This window comes from Oncorhynchus masou, chromosome 30, assembly GCF_036934945.1.
Source record: "Oncorhynchus masou masou isolate Uvic2021 chromosome 30, UVic_Omas_1.1, whole genome shotgun sequence".
Classification (NCBI taxonomy): domain Eukaryota; kingdom Metazoa; phylum Chordata; class Actinopteri; order Salmoniformes; family Salmonidae; genus Oncorhynchus; species Oncorhynchus masou.
The window spans coordinates 25,826,852-25,842,385 of NC_088241.1; the positions used below are offsets into that span (position 1 = coordinate 25,826,852).

The following is a 15,534-nucleotide window of genomic DNA, read 5'->3' on the forward strand; positions in this document are numbered from 1 at the left end:
AAATAATCATAAGTTAGTGGATAGTTAGTTGAACACTTTTTTGATAGTTAGTATTTACCCAGTACTTCCACCCTCTCTCTCGCATGGTCAAATAGCAACAGGACTTGATTGAGCGAACAGACACTCCCCTTTTTCTGACAGCTCCGACTCTGGATTCAGGAGACAGACAGAGAGGGAGATAGGAAGAGAGTGGGGGAGCAAGAGGTATGGCGGGGAATGTGAGCGTACCAGCGTGGGGCAGAGAATTATAATCTGTTAAGCTTTGTGTGGGTCGTCTCTATTGGTCTCGCACATTCGGCTAAGTTACACGCGTCAGCAGTGAGCCTGCAGAGCAGCTTTTGGCTGCAGCTGGGATGTGACAGCCAGGAAAGAGCACTGAGCCTTCTGTTGCTCTGTGATGCTATACAACATAATAATAATACTACAGCCATTAGCAGCCCCCACTGTCTCTCTGTCCCAGTCTTAAACAGAGGGAAGGGGAGGATGGGGTTAAATGTCAAATCGCACTGCCAGAGGAATCCGCCATGGGCAAACGACCTGGGAAGACACTGAAGTGAAAGCCTACCTAATACTAAACAACCCTGTCTTGGTCAATTGTTGTGATACTTTTATCAGCCTGTCTTTGTCACCTTGGACCTATGTGCTTCTATAGTCTGACGGCACTAACTTACAAGCGTGCAACTACATGAACTAGTTAATATGACAGGATCACTCGACTTGACACTATACAAGTATCAAAAAGGGTACATTTAAACCAGCCTTACAGTGGCTAATGTTTGCTTAAATCTTAGTAGGACATACTGAAAAGGATATATGGATATTGACATGTATATACCCTGAGTGTACAAAACATTAAGAACACCTTCCTAATATTGAGTTGCATGGAGGAAGGAAAAGCCTCAATTGGTCGGGGCATGGACGCTACAAGGTGTCAGGCGTTTCACAGGGATGCTGGCCCATGTTGACTCCAATGCGTCCCACACAGTTTTGTCAAGTTGGCTGGATGTCCTCCTGGTGGACCATTCTGATACACACCGGAAAGTGTTGAGCGTGAAAAACCCAGCACTGTTGCAGTTCTTCACACAAACCGGTGTGCTTGGCACCTACTACCTTGCCTCGTTCAAAGGCATTTAAATATGTTGTCTTGCCCATTCACCCTCTGAATGGCACACATACACAATCCACGTCTCAATTGTCTCAAGGTGTAAAAATCCTTCTTTATCCTGTCTCCTCCCCTTCATCGGCACTGATTGAAGTGCATTTAACGATTGACCTCAATAAGGGATCATAGCTTTCACCTGGTCAGCCTGTGCCATGGAAAGAGGTTTTCCTAATGTTTTGTACACTTAAGTGTATATACTGTATATAATATGGATGTGTATCCTTAGTCAATTAGAGGAAACACCATATAGACACATCATTTGACGCTAGATAGTGGGGTGCTTGAGATGCATGACATGGATGTATGCCTGCTCAAACACAGATGAACTGGGCCTTTAAGGGAAACAGCAGCTGGAGAGGGTAGCCTAAGGGATGGAAGCGGTTAAAACCAGGAGGTCCATTAACAGGCCAGTCGACCCAATTCTGCAGCACCCGCGGATTATGACACGGGATGGCGGGGGTGGTGAGAGAGTTAATATGGGTGGTAAACAGTGCTTGACTGACCGTGACTCAGTAATGCGAGGAGGGGGAGAAGGGTGGGAGATATAAATTGGGGAGTGTTTTAATGGGAGAGAAGATGTGAGTGTGTCCGACTGGATGTGAATTATTAAATGATTTCTAGTTGGATTATGATTCCATATTCTAAATGGGAGAGGTTTCCTAAGCTTCATAAACAAATGCACTCATTTATGAGGGATTAACGGTAATCTCTCTTTCTATCCTTCCCCCCTTCTGCATACCTCTCTCTGTCTCTTTCTGCCTCTCCCTCTCTCTCCCCCCGTAAGCATCAGTTTTTAATGCATTGCAGGGCTTGGTCTATCTCCCCCTCCCTTTCTATGTCAGTGTTTCTGAACTGCAGGGTCTAGTCCCTGAGCAGGTGTGATATCTCTTTCTCCTTATCTGTCTACCTCTCTCCTCTCTTCCCTTCCCCTCCTCCATCTCTGACACTCAAACATTAACCCTCTCTTGGTTTCATGGTCTTTATCTCCACACAGTTAAAGGGCAGCCTGGCACTGAGGTAATCAGTTAATGGACTCTACGAATCCACACCTATCCCCATTATCTCAACCCCCCCACTTCTCCTTCAGTCTCTCTCTCTAGTCACATGCAGTTGTTGTTTTATAACCCTTTACACTCGTGGGCATTGGCCTATATGGATAGGGCTAAATTGAAATGTTTCTTCCAGAATAAATATGAAAACCATATGCATAACCATGGTAGCAATTGAAAGGGAACATTTTGTAGATAATGGGGAATTATTGGACCAAAGGTGAGTACGCAACAGTTCAACTGACACAAGACTGAATCGAAACAATACACTCAGTTTGTGCATTTGACAGTTACTGTACTTTTCGCCGCTTTTGTTGACAACGAAATCAGAAAATCATCGAGATACATTCAGTATTATGAAAAGATATTCCTGGAAAATGCTCTCCCAGCTGTGCCGTTGAGGAACTAGAACGCAACCCTGCATCATTTGCGAAGGTGGCCCAATTACCAGGTGGGATGGGGGCAACGTCTTGTCGTGCGCGGTGCTCAAATCCAAAACGGCGGTCAGTCAAAACCCATACAGCGCTGTGAAGTGCAAAGCCAGAGCTCTGACGTCGTGGATAGCGTTTTACCGTACAGCCACTGCGTTCTAAATCTGCCATGTTCAACCCCTAAACGGGTATAAGTGTAAAGGGTTAAACAGTTGATCATGCAGGAGGTTTGGAGTTGATATTTTAACCTTGGACAGGGTTGTGTATAAGAGATTTTGTGGATGTCGATGTTTAATAGGTCATGGTTTTAACGTGCAATGTATGGCATTGACCCAATAAAGGGGATTTCTAAAGTCTCTCTCTCCCACTTATACCTCTTTCCCGACAGATGGGAGATGCAACTTCGGAAGCACCTCAGCTATGGCTTTTTCATTCCCACTCTCGCCACTCTCTCCACCATTTTGAATACTTTTTATTCAATTTCTTTTACTTTTCTCCAGCAGGTATGTAACAATTATTACACAGCAAACACTAAGGCCTACACTAACACAAATGGACTGATTGTCAATGGAGGGGATGGAAAGACACACAAAAAATACCTTCTTTCACAAATGGTCTCACAGAGAGAGAGCGAAAGAGGTAGCGAGAGAACGAAAGAGCGTGGGTAGGGATTGAAAAGCCTGGTGTAAAAATAGAGAAGAGTTCATGGTCTTTTGGGAGAGGGGACTGGTGGCTGGACCGGGATGGTCCACCAAGTAGGACAGGGAGGTGAACAGGACTACCCCGTTGTTCAGCGTGGGTGGTTCAGTCTTTAAATCCATCACAGCAGCTCATCACAGCTCGTCCTTTCCCCCTGTCACCCTGCCCCTCCCTCTACTCCTCGACGACTGGCTTCAGCTTCTACCACTCTGAGCAGGGGAAGCGGTGCCCTCTCTTCCCTCCTCTTTTACTTCTCTTCCTTTCGTCACACTCTGTCCATCCGCAGCCCACAGGGCCTCGGCCTCCTCCCTCTCCTGCATGAGGCACAGAAGGTACAGTAATGTAAGATAAAGTGAGGTTGAATGGACCTTATTCACACCACGGCCGTGATCAGACAAATTCCAGGCTAGCTGGGTAAGAAGCAGAAGTGCTCCTTTCAAATCTAGGGAAAATTGTGCCAGAACTGTCCTCATGTTCAAATAAACTGACCAACGGTCAAATCGAAGTGCCTATGTTATTTGACTGCCAACCCTAACTGCCGTAGACTTATTGTTCAAAAGAGATATGTAAACAAAAAGTGAATTAGCATAGGGAAAATAGCTTTGAGATGTCAGCGCTAGATGGGGAAAAATGAAAAAGCAACAACCATTACATTTGCATGTACGTTCTGTTTGTTTGTCTGCAGCTGATCTTGTTGCTATGTACAGTATGTTGCTATAAACAATAACCTTGCAGTCCCTTTTGTAACTTCACCGCTTGTGGTAGAAGTTCACCTTAACTGCTGATCTAGGATCAGCTTCGCCTACCTAACTATTAATACAATATATTTATTTTTAAAAAGTGGTTAGGGGCAACACTAACACTTAAAAAAACTCTGTAGTGTTAGCCTGGTCCCCCATCTGTTTGTGCTGTCTTGCCAACTCCTATGGTCATTGTCATGCCAAACGTATCTGATCTGAGCCAGGCTTATATAGAGCAACCAATCCAATAACAGTTCTCACCATATCCCTGTGGTGCTTCTCCTTGGTGAACCAGAGGGCCAGTGCACATCTGCGGCCGGCGGTCACAGCGGTCACACCATGGGGGTTGACAGGACCGGAGGAGAACCCCACCAGTCGACCACAGGTGGGCTTCACCCGGGCCTACAGACAGACAGAGAGGAAAAGAGAGAGAGAGAGAGAGAGAGAAAAGAGAGAGAGAGAGGAAAAGAGGGAGAGAGAGAGAGGAAAAGAGGGAGAGAGAGAGAGGAAAAGGCCAGCATCCCGGAGTTGCCTCTTCACTGTTGACGTTGAGACTGGTGTTTTGCGGGTACTATTTAATGAAGCTGCCAATTGGCGACAAAATACATAAAGTGTTTCCATTTGTAAATGGTAAAACAGATATGTATGAAAATACCCTCAAATAAAAGTTACATTCTGTACTGTCGCCTCGTATGAAACCGTTGATCTCAAATCCATACTGCTGGAGTATAGAGACAGATTTACAATTTTAGCTTCACTGTCCAATTACATACACACGGGAGTGTATGTGGTATTATATAACTCAATTTCCAAGTCTTGTGTGTGTTTTTTTTAAGTGTAATTACATGTCTGTGCATGCATAGTTTTGCCAGTATGCGTGTGTGTGTTTTTGCGTCCTGACAGCTTGTGCGTATGAATGTGTGTGTGTGTACCTCAGGTCTCTGTGTGTAAAGCCAGGTGGTTCTCTCCAGCACTGTCTGGTCTCAGGTTCCAGTAGACAGTTGTCCACATGAACAGGGTGAGACAGGTCCAGTCTCAACTCCTGGTCCCCTGGACAGGACACACAAAATGAGGGCCATGTTCATTCGGCACCGATAGATTCTGGGTACTAATTCCTAAACTTGGGATAGGGTTAATTATCAGGTATCCTAATGCAATATCGAGTGCTTAGGTTCAGAGGGTCTACACCAGAAGTGAATGGTTAGGAGGAAGGTATATGGTGTGTACAATTAAGCTTAGAATGTGCTGAGTGCAGGGAAAATGATCACATGTGGCAGGCATTGATAAGGGGAGAGAGCCATGGATTAGCGATGAAGGGGGTCACGGTCAGGTCACGTTAAGGAAGAAAGAAAAGTTTATGGCCCGTATCACTTACATTTCCTGCCTAGCAATAAAGATACAATGTAGCGAGAAGGAGGAGACTCCACCCAAAGTGGGGTACATGTACCACAACTATTGTAAACATGTCTTTGTCTATTGCAGCTGTATTGACCCTCTGGGAAGAATATACTTGGTTTGAGCTTTCAGAGTGTCAGTCGAGTTTTTACTCTGAAAATTAGAACCTAACAGCACCAAGCAGAAGAAAATGGACTGAAATATAGGGACATCCTGGAGTTGTCCAATAAGAAACACTCATTTTAGTTTTCCGTTGCAAAACGTTGTAGACAGTTTTCCATTGCATGCCCTAATGAACACGACCCCGGTAACACAACGGGTGACATAACACAGAGCAGATAAGACAGCTGATACAAGTCCGGGGTTAGCTATTGGGTTACACTAGAAATGGGAAAAGCGTTTTGCATTGAGACGCACAAATGTAATACATAATGGAGTCAACAGAACAGATGGAAATGAACATGAAATATGAAGATGTGGAACCATCATTTCAAGAAATAGAGGGCATTGCTTGAGTGGACCATACCTGTGATGGCGCTGCGGCACACTAGATGTGTGTCGGAGAGAAATGGAGTCCTGAGGGGCTCCTGAAGTAGGAGTGCAGGAGGGTTCTCACCCTCTCCCCCATCTCATGCAGCAGCTTAGCGTCTGATTGGTTCACCATGCCGTCCTGAGCCAACTGCAAAGCAGAAAAGTGTTTAACTGTTCATTAGCTATGTGGCCATGTGAGAGATAAGACAGACATAGATAGATTTCATCTCCAGATCCATCGTTCTCACCTTGACAGCTCTGAGGACAGTCAGGCCCTCAAACTTCTCATGTGTTGTGTGTGGGGACCGTCACCCCCGGTAACCATCCCCAGCGGACGCAGGAGTCTGTCAGGGACAACACAGGAAGTCATCATGGAGGATATGAGCTCATAGCCCTTTTTGAATACTTCTGTTATTGCTGAATTCCAAATCCACCCCTGGCTCATATCCCTAAGAACCATAAAGATCATGGCCTAAATTCATAAAGTGTATAAATATATATATATATATGGTAACATATATGGTATATATATATATATATATATATGGTAACAGTCAAAAGTTTGAACACACCTACTCATTCAAACGTGTTTCTTATTTTTTTGTTGTTGCTATTTTCTACATTTTAGAATAATAGTAAAGACATCAAAACTATGAAATAACACATATGGAATCAAAACCAAAAAAGTGTTAAACAAATCAAAATATATTTTATATTTGAGATTCTTCAAAGTAGCCACCCTTTGCCTTGATGACAGTTTTGCACACTCTTGGCATTCTCTCAACCAGCTTCATGAGGTGTTGTGACAAGGTAGTGTTGGTATACAGAAGGTAGCCCTATTTGGTAAAAGACCAAGTCCATATTATGGCAAAAACAACTCAAATATGCAAAGAGAAACGACAGTCCATCATTACTTTAAGACATGAAGGTCAATCAACACTGAACATTTCAAGAACTTTTAACGTTTTTTTTAAGTGCTGTCGCAAAAACCATCAAGCGCTATGGTGAAACTGGCTCTCATGAGGACCGTCACAGGAATGGAAGATCCAGAGTTACCTCTGCTGCAGAGGACAAGTTCATTAGAGTTACCAGCCTCAGAATTTGTAGCCCAAATAAATGCTTCACAGAGTTCAAGTAACAGACACATCTCATCATCAACTGTTCAGAAGAGACTGCGTGAATCAGGCTTTCATGGCCGAATTGCAATAAACCACTACTAAAGGACACCAATAAGACGAAGATACTTGCTTGGGCCAAGAAACATGAGCAATGGACATTAGACCGGTGGAAATCTGTTCTTTGGTCTTACGAGTCCAAATTTGAGATTTTTGGTTCTAACCCGTGTCTTTGTGAGACACAAAGTAGGTGAACAGATGATCTCCGCATGTGTGGTTGCCACCGTGAAGCATGGAAGAAGAGGTGTGATGGTGTGGGGTTGCTTTGCTTTGCTGGTAACACTGTCAGTGATTTATTTAGAATTCAAAGCACAATCAACCAGCATGGCTACCACAGCATTATGCAGTGATACGCCATCCCATCTGGTTTGGGTTTAGTGGGACTATCATTTGTTTTTCAACAGGACAATGACCCAAAACACACCTCCAGGCTGTGTAAGGGCTATTTGACCAAGAAGGAGAATGATGGAGTGCTGCATCAGATGACCATCAGATGATTTGGGATGAGTTGGACCGCAGAGTGATGGAAAAGGGGCCAACAAGTGCTCACCATATGTGGGAACTCCTTTAAGACTTGGAAAAGCATTTCTCTTGAAGCTGGTTGAGAGAATGCCAAGAGTGTGCAAAGCTGTCATCGAGGCAAAGGGTGGCTACTTTGAAGATTCTCAAATATAAAATATATTTTGATTTATTTAACACTATTTTGGTTACTACATGATTCCATATGTGTTATTTCATAATTTTGATGTCTTCACTATTATTCTACAATGTAGAAAATAGTAAAAATAAAGAAAAACCCTGGAATGAGAAGGTGTGTCCAAAAATTTGACTGTATATATATACTGTATATAGCCCCTGATATGCTCGGTGTGATTTTCACTATATTGCAGGTTTAGTTATTATTTCCAATCCAATGGGAAACACCAAAGGGACAGGGCTCATTCAAATTCCATATCTCTGTTGAACTTCTCTTCCTGTGTTGGAAGGAGTCTTGTTTCCTGAGCGAATCATATGCAAGCTTACGGTAGCTAGGCGCAGTACTGTATCGCATTCCTTCTGATCTAGAACTCCGTCCAGCATGACGCGATTAGTTCCATTTAAAGAATTGTCATCCATGCTGATGGTGACACCAACCTGAGGTACGGGACCCCCTGGGGAGGGAACAGAACGGAGGTGTGAGTGAGACACAGGAAGAGGGTCCACACACACACACACGCACACAAACATTTAAATCAAATAAATGTTTATCAGATTAGTGTTTCCCAATCCTCAGAGACCCGAGCCAATTATGTTTTTTTGTCATTACCAATCTGTCAATGTGTGCTTGTAACATGCCAAACACTAATGTTTACCCTTACCTGCATAGAATCCACTATCGTCCATCTTCACCTCTTTCTCTCTCCCCTTCATTTTCTCATTCAGCACTTCCTTTTCTGCTCTGGAAATCAAAAAGGAAATGGCTTTCAACCGCCCAGTGGCACTTCAAGGCCCTTTCTCTCCACACTCCCGTCCTCTTTTGCAGTAACTTTCTCCTTCACGTTTCCTCTTACCTCCATGTGTCTCTTAGCAATTTAGGAACAACCTCCTCTGGAGTCCAGAGATCCTATATGGGAGGGGAAAAAACACAAAAGGAACAAACTGCTGTATCGTTCAGTTTGAAAGTAAATGTGAGTGACCATGTCACGTCCTGACCTTAGTTCCTTTTTTGGGTCTCTATTTTAGTTTGGTCAGGGCGTGAGTTGGGGTGGGCATTCTATGTTTTGTGTTCTGTTTTTTCCTATTTCTTTGTGTTTGGCCTGGTATGGTTCCCAATCAGAGGCAGCTGGCAATCGTCTCTGATTGAGAACCATACTTAGGCAGCCTGTTTTCCCACTATGGGTGTGGGTAGTTATTCTCTGTTTAGTGTGTTGTTTCACTTGACAGGACTGTTTCGTTTCTTTCATTCACTTTGTTATTTTGTTTTGTGTGTTCAGTTCTAATAAATTAACATGGACACTTACCACGCTGCATATTGGTCCGATCCTTCCTACTCCTCCTCAGATGAAGAGGAGAAGCGTTACAGAACTACCCACCACAAACGGACCAAGCAGCGTGGTAACCAGGAGCAGAGGGTTCTGGACTCCTGGACTTGGGAGGAGATATTGGACGGCAAGGGACCCTGGGCACAGGCTGGGGAATTTTGCCGCCCCAAGGCAGAGCTGGAGGCAGCAAAAGCTGAGCGGCGGCGGCATGAGGTAAGGCAGCGCAACAGGCACGAGGGGCAGCCCCAAAAATGTTTTGGGGGGGGCACACGGGGAGATTGGCAAAGTCGGGTAGGAGACCTGAGCCAACTCCCCGTGCTTACCGTGGCGAGAGAGCGACCGGGCAGGCACCGTGTTATGCAGTGAAGCGCAAGGTGTCCCCAGTGCGTATGCATAGCCTAGTGCGCTACATCGCAGCCCCCCGCAAGTGTCATGCGAGAGTGGGCATTCAGCCAGGGCGTGTTGTGCCGGCCCAGCGTGTTTGGTCTCCGGTACGGCGTTTCGGCCCAGGGTATCCTGCGCCTCCTGTGTCTCCGGGGCGCTGAGAGGGTGCAGTTCGCCCTATGCCTGCGCTCCGCCCATGCCGTGCGAATATGGGCATTGAGCCAAAGGGAGAGGTGCGAGTGGTATGCACCAGATCTCCAGTGCTCACCCACAGCCCGGTTCAACCTGTGCCTGCACTCTGGAGGGTCCGGGCTAAAGTGGTCATCCAGTCTGGAGGAGTGGTGCCAAGGCTGCGCAGAGCTCCAGTGCTCCCCCACAGCCCGGTCCATCCGGCGCCTCCTCCACGCACCAGGCCTCCTGTAGGTCTCCCCAGCCTGGTGGGTCCTGTGGCAGCCCCACGCACCAGGCTGTCTCTCCGTCTCCTCCCTCCAGGTTCTCCCGCCTGTCCGGTGCTTCCAGAGTCTCCCGCCAGTCAGGAGCTGCCGGAGCCGCCCGTCAGTCAGGAGCTGCCGGAGCCGCCCGTCAGTCAGGAGCTGCCGGAGCCGCCCGTCAGTCAGGAGCTGCCGGAGCCGCCCTTCACTCCGGCGCCGCCGGGTCTCCCGCTCGTCTATTCGGGGCCCGCTGCAAGGGTCCCCAGCCCGAGGTCGGTGGCAAGGGTCGCCGCTCCAAAGGCACCATTTAAGTGGGCCAAGACTATGGTGGAGAGATGGGCCAAGACTACCGCGGACAGATGCCCACCCAGACCCTCCCCTATGGGTTTAGGTTTTGCGGCCGGAGTCCGCACATTTGGGAGGGGGGTACTGTCACGTCCTGACCTTAGTTCCTTTTTTAGGTCTCTATTTTAGTTTGGTCAGGGCGTGAGTTGGGGTGGGCATTCTATGTTTTGTGTTCTATGTTTTCAGCCTGGTATGGTTCCCAATCAGAGGCAGCTGGCAATTGTTGTCTCTGATTGAAAACCATACTTAAGCAGCCTGTTTTCCCACTATGGGTGTGGGTAGTTATTTTCTGTTTAGTGTGTTGTTTCACTTGACAGGACTGTTTTGTTTCTTTCATTCACTTTGTTATTTTGTTTTGTGTGTTCAGTTCTAATAAATTAACATGGACACTTACCACACTGCATATTGGTCCAATCCTTCCTACTCCTCCTCAGACAAAGAGGAGAAGCGTTACAGACCAAATCAGAGCCATATATAGCTTAGATATACAGTAGCTACTTTATGGCTCTGGGCCAAACCAGATCCAGTGATAATCAATAAACAACTTTATCATACCGGGTCGGTGAAATTGAAGTTGAGGTTTTCCATTCCGAAGTAGAGTAGCTTTTTCTCCTGCAGTGAGTGGCTCACATACCTGGCTATCTCCTGAGAATATAAAGACAGAGACAGAGGCTTAGACGCACCTTAGAGGCTGCTCTGTGTACATAGACATGGAATCACTGGTCACTTGAATAATGTTTACATACTGTTTTACTCATTTCATATGTATATACTGTATTCTAGTCAATGCCAATCCAGCATTGCTCGTCCTAATATTTATATATTTCTTAATTCCATTCTTTTACTTAGATTTGTGTGTATTGTTAGATACTGCTGCACTGTCGGAGCTAGGAACTAAAGCATGTATGCGACCAATATATATATATATATATATATTTATATATATATATATAAATATATATATATATATATAAATATATATATATATATATATATATATATTTATATATATATATATAAATATATATATATATATATATATATATATATATATAAAATATATATATATATATATATATATATATATATATATATATATATATATATATATATATATATATATATATATATATATATATATATATATATATTTATTAAAAAATAAACATTAGAGTAAGATACATTATTGTATCTATCAAATTTGAGGAGTGTTGTTTCTAAAATGAAACCTCCCTAGTGGGCCAGGCTAGGGGTTGTTGATTTGAGGCTGAGCACCAGTAGTACCTGGGAGGGCTTTGTCCCATGTGCCTCAGTGTCGGCTCCCAGTGTCTCTGTGTAGAGCTCCAAGTTACTGAGGGAGTCTTTGTCTGAGGGGTAGAACAGGAGGAGAGACCGCAGAGAATGCACTGCTCCTCCTAGATCGCCCGCTGCAGGAAATAGGTGAGAGAGAGAGAGGGAGATGGACTTTGGTTGTTTACTAGATATGTCAACTCCTGTATGAAGCACCAGAGCCCATTAAAAAAATACATTTATTTCAGGTGCCATATCCTGGCCAGTATCATCAGCTGCAGTAGAAGCAGAGTTACCGCCATAATTGTCGTTAGCGTCATTACTGTAACTTCAGATTTGACCGTTCCCCTGTCTAACCTTTGAACTGTGCGCTGTGTAGATGCTGGGTAGGAGGTCCTCCTGGGCTGAAATCCTTCAGGATCGTGTCGCCACCTGGGTCACACAGGCCTGCTGGCAGGACAGGAGGGAGAGTGCTGGAGGACGGGAGATAAAAGTCACATGATAAGGAGAAAGATTAGAAAAGTAGAGAATAGCATACGAATAAAATACTAGGACAACTACACGTAAAACTAATTACAGGCTTCCAGAGTGGCGTAGTGGTCTAAGTCGCTGCATCGCAGTGCTAGCTGTGCCTCTAGAGATTCTGGGTTCGAGTCCAAGCAGGCTCTGCCGCAGCCGGCCGCGACCGGGAGACCCACGGGGCGACGCACAATTGGCCCAGCGTCGTCAGGGTTAAGGGAGGGTTTGGCCAGCAAGGATGTCCTTGTCCCATCGCGCACTAGCGACTCCTGTGGCGGGCCGGGCGCAGTGCACGCTGACACGGTAGCCAGGTATATGGTGTGGTGCGGCTGGCTTCGGGGTTAAGTGGGAATTGTGTCAAGAACCAGTGCGGCTTGGTTGGGTTGTGTTTGGGAGGACGCACAGCTCTCGACCTTCGTCTCTCCCGAGTCCGTACGGGAGTTGCAGCAATGAGACAGGACTGTAACTACCAATTGAGGAGAAAAAGCGGTAAAAAATCTATTTTAATTAAAAAATAAGAATTACAATCTCTGCTTTGGACCAACCCAAATATGCACTGCGTGACATTATACTGTTTACAGTCAGCTGTCTTGGTAACACTCCCCCTATAATAAGGCCTTTATAAATGCTAGATAACAAACACCTTACAGACAAGTGACAAACACCTTACAGACATTTTCAGCCTACTAGAGGTTCAGCCTACTAGCAATGAATGAGTTATAACCCTGCATAGACAACTAGATTCATGAACACAAACATGTTTTTCCTGTGACCTGTGTGGTCCAGTGGTTAGTGTCACGTGTACAGCCCAGCTTCCAATCTCAGCATGGGTTCAAATCCGACCCATGCCCTTCTGACTCACAATCTCTCCAACTTTTCAGTCCTCTTCACTGTCCTATCTCAATAAGGATATATAAAACCCTTAAAAATATCAATTTTTAAACAAACAAACATGTTTTTCTCACCTGCAGCCTTCTCAAACACCCCGCCCATTCCATCCTCTCCTCTGTTCTCAGGGAGCCGCTGTGAGGCGACCTCACACTGCGCCCTACACTCATCAGTCTGTCTCAGTGTCTCGTTCACACACTCCCTCCATTTCTCCACGGCGTGCGTCCAATCGGAGGAGGCCTCAGAGGTGAGGGCGGAGTCATACAGGACCTGTGGTTAATAGAGGGATGGAGGTTATGGGTAAAGAGGAGGGAGGAATGTTAACTTGAAAGGTTGGCTATAATTGGTAAACATCAAGAACAGAGTGCGACGGAGAGGAGTCGTCGATGGCCTATACTCCAAATGGGCATAGAACGTACGGAAAGCACGAAGACTTGCAGGAGACAAACAAAACAGAGCAGTGAAATGAACTGCATTTTTTGTTTCCTGTCAGGCTTTAGTGATATCAAAAGTCCAGTAAAGTTCACATGATGTGTTCTCATTTATAGTACACTCCATTAGTAACATGTTATCAGGAAGGCTGTGGGTGCATGCAGAGGTTACTGTGTAAGGTTACTCAGACGTTACTGAGCCCAAAGGGATTTTACGATTGGTTAGGTACCTAAGGTGAAACACAGAGAGGAATTTGAACCCTCAGGACACATGTGGGAATCTTCAAAGCATATTTCTTACAACGAGATTCATGAATACTTATTTATGCATCCAATCTAGCATTTACAGTATTTGACCATTTCTCAGACACACACAACCCTCCCCCTCCCACTCTTTTTTTTTTTTTAATTACCCAGTGTTTCTCTGTCTCCATCTCTCGATCCTGGAATGCGCCCTCTGTTACTCCCTCCATCCGTCTATACTTCTCAATGTTGTTCCTCATCTCCAGGTGGCTGGGGTTGGCCACAAAGAATGTGTGGGCTGCTGACGCCGCCTTCTGCACTTTCCCTAGCTGAGGAAGAAGAGAAGGGAGGAGAGGAAAAGTTGATAGAGATAGAGAATGAGGTAAAAGACGAAGAGAAGGAGGAAGAGCAGAGGAGAGGAGGAGAAAGAGAGCGAGAACGAGGTAGAGGAGGGGAAAGGGGGGAGGAGGGCAAAAATAACAGGAGGATGAGGTAGACGATGAACAAGAAAAGTTAAGTACAGATGACCCGGGGTGCATGAAGACCACAGCTGTAGTTGTAGGGTATTGTTGCTACAGTATGTAGTAAAGTGAGCCAGCACATTATGTCATATAGGCTTTATACCAGAGTAACTAACTACCAGTAGAGTAACTAACTACCAGTGGAATAACCAATGTTATCGCTTTAGCATGCAATGATGCAGCACTTAGCACTTCAGATCTACAATTCAACTGTTAGCCACGCATATGCACAGGAACATAATGAAACAGCAGGTGAATATGCTAATAGTTACATTCCAGTAGACGACCTGGAGGAAGTTATAGGGGTTCCGGGTGCTAAACTCGTACTCGATGACGGCAGACACAGGAAGCTGTCCTGCAGGAGTGACAGCCCGTCCCAAACAGAACCGCACACACTCAGCCCGCCGCTGGACCCAGTCCACTGCCCATAGATCCCACACATTCCCTTTCTCGGTGTCTGAGGACACACACACACACACATAGATGCAACATTACTGGAATGTACCATACCAGGACTGTCTTGCACTCATGACCATAGATAGATAGGGTCATCACTGACTCCCGGGAGATATATAGGCACGAATGCAAACTTATAATTTTATATAGTTAATGCATGCACACAGCACACACGTGGAGACAGAAAGACATATCACACATACCCTATGAATCGACCACATACAACACAGTAAACACAAACACACCCAGTTTTGGGAGCCTGTCATGTCCCGCTGGCAGACATTCATGGCACTGCCGTCGTGTCCGAAACAGAGCCTCACGGGTCGTCATCGACTTTTCGAGCAGCTCCGCAGCTTTCTCCCACTCCTCGCTAAAGTATGCACGTACCCCGGTATAATACAAAACATCGTAAGAGGGTATGAGTCCGGACGCAGATCCTGCAGAAGCCCCGATGCCTGCAACAGGAGAGGTGAAATCGAAGAATGAGAAAAGATAGTGAATAAAAGGGATGTGCAGCGCCACGTAGACAGAGGTGTGATTTGCGAAAAGCGCCATAGCATGCCGTGGTTATTTTGGAGAAAGAGAGGGGGGGGGGGGGGCAGGGCCTAGACCAGGGCCTAGACCAGTAAAGTGGGGAAAGGCAGGAAAGGCGTGCTAGGTAGTGATGAGGGGAGGAGGAGAAGGAGTGGGATGGGTGAAGAAAAAGAGAGGCAGTACACTTGAAAGTAGATTTATTGACACAGTAAATAACAGTGTTTGGAAGCACTAAAATAATGCTAAAATAATATTATAGTCTAGCTTAGTGTACATGCCTACAGTCTAC

At 45.5% G+C, this 15,534-nt stretch overlaps 1 pseudogene; it reads right to left on the bottom strand.

The window, feature by feature from the left end:
- Nucleotides 1-3,107: 3,107 nt before the first annotated feature.
- On the bottom strand, nt 3,108-15,283 carry LOC135521620 (prolyl 3-hydroxylase 3-like; annotated as a pseudogene).
- Between the last annotated feature and the right edge of the window lie 251 nt (nt 15,284-15,534).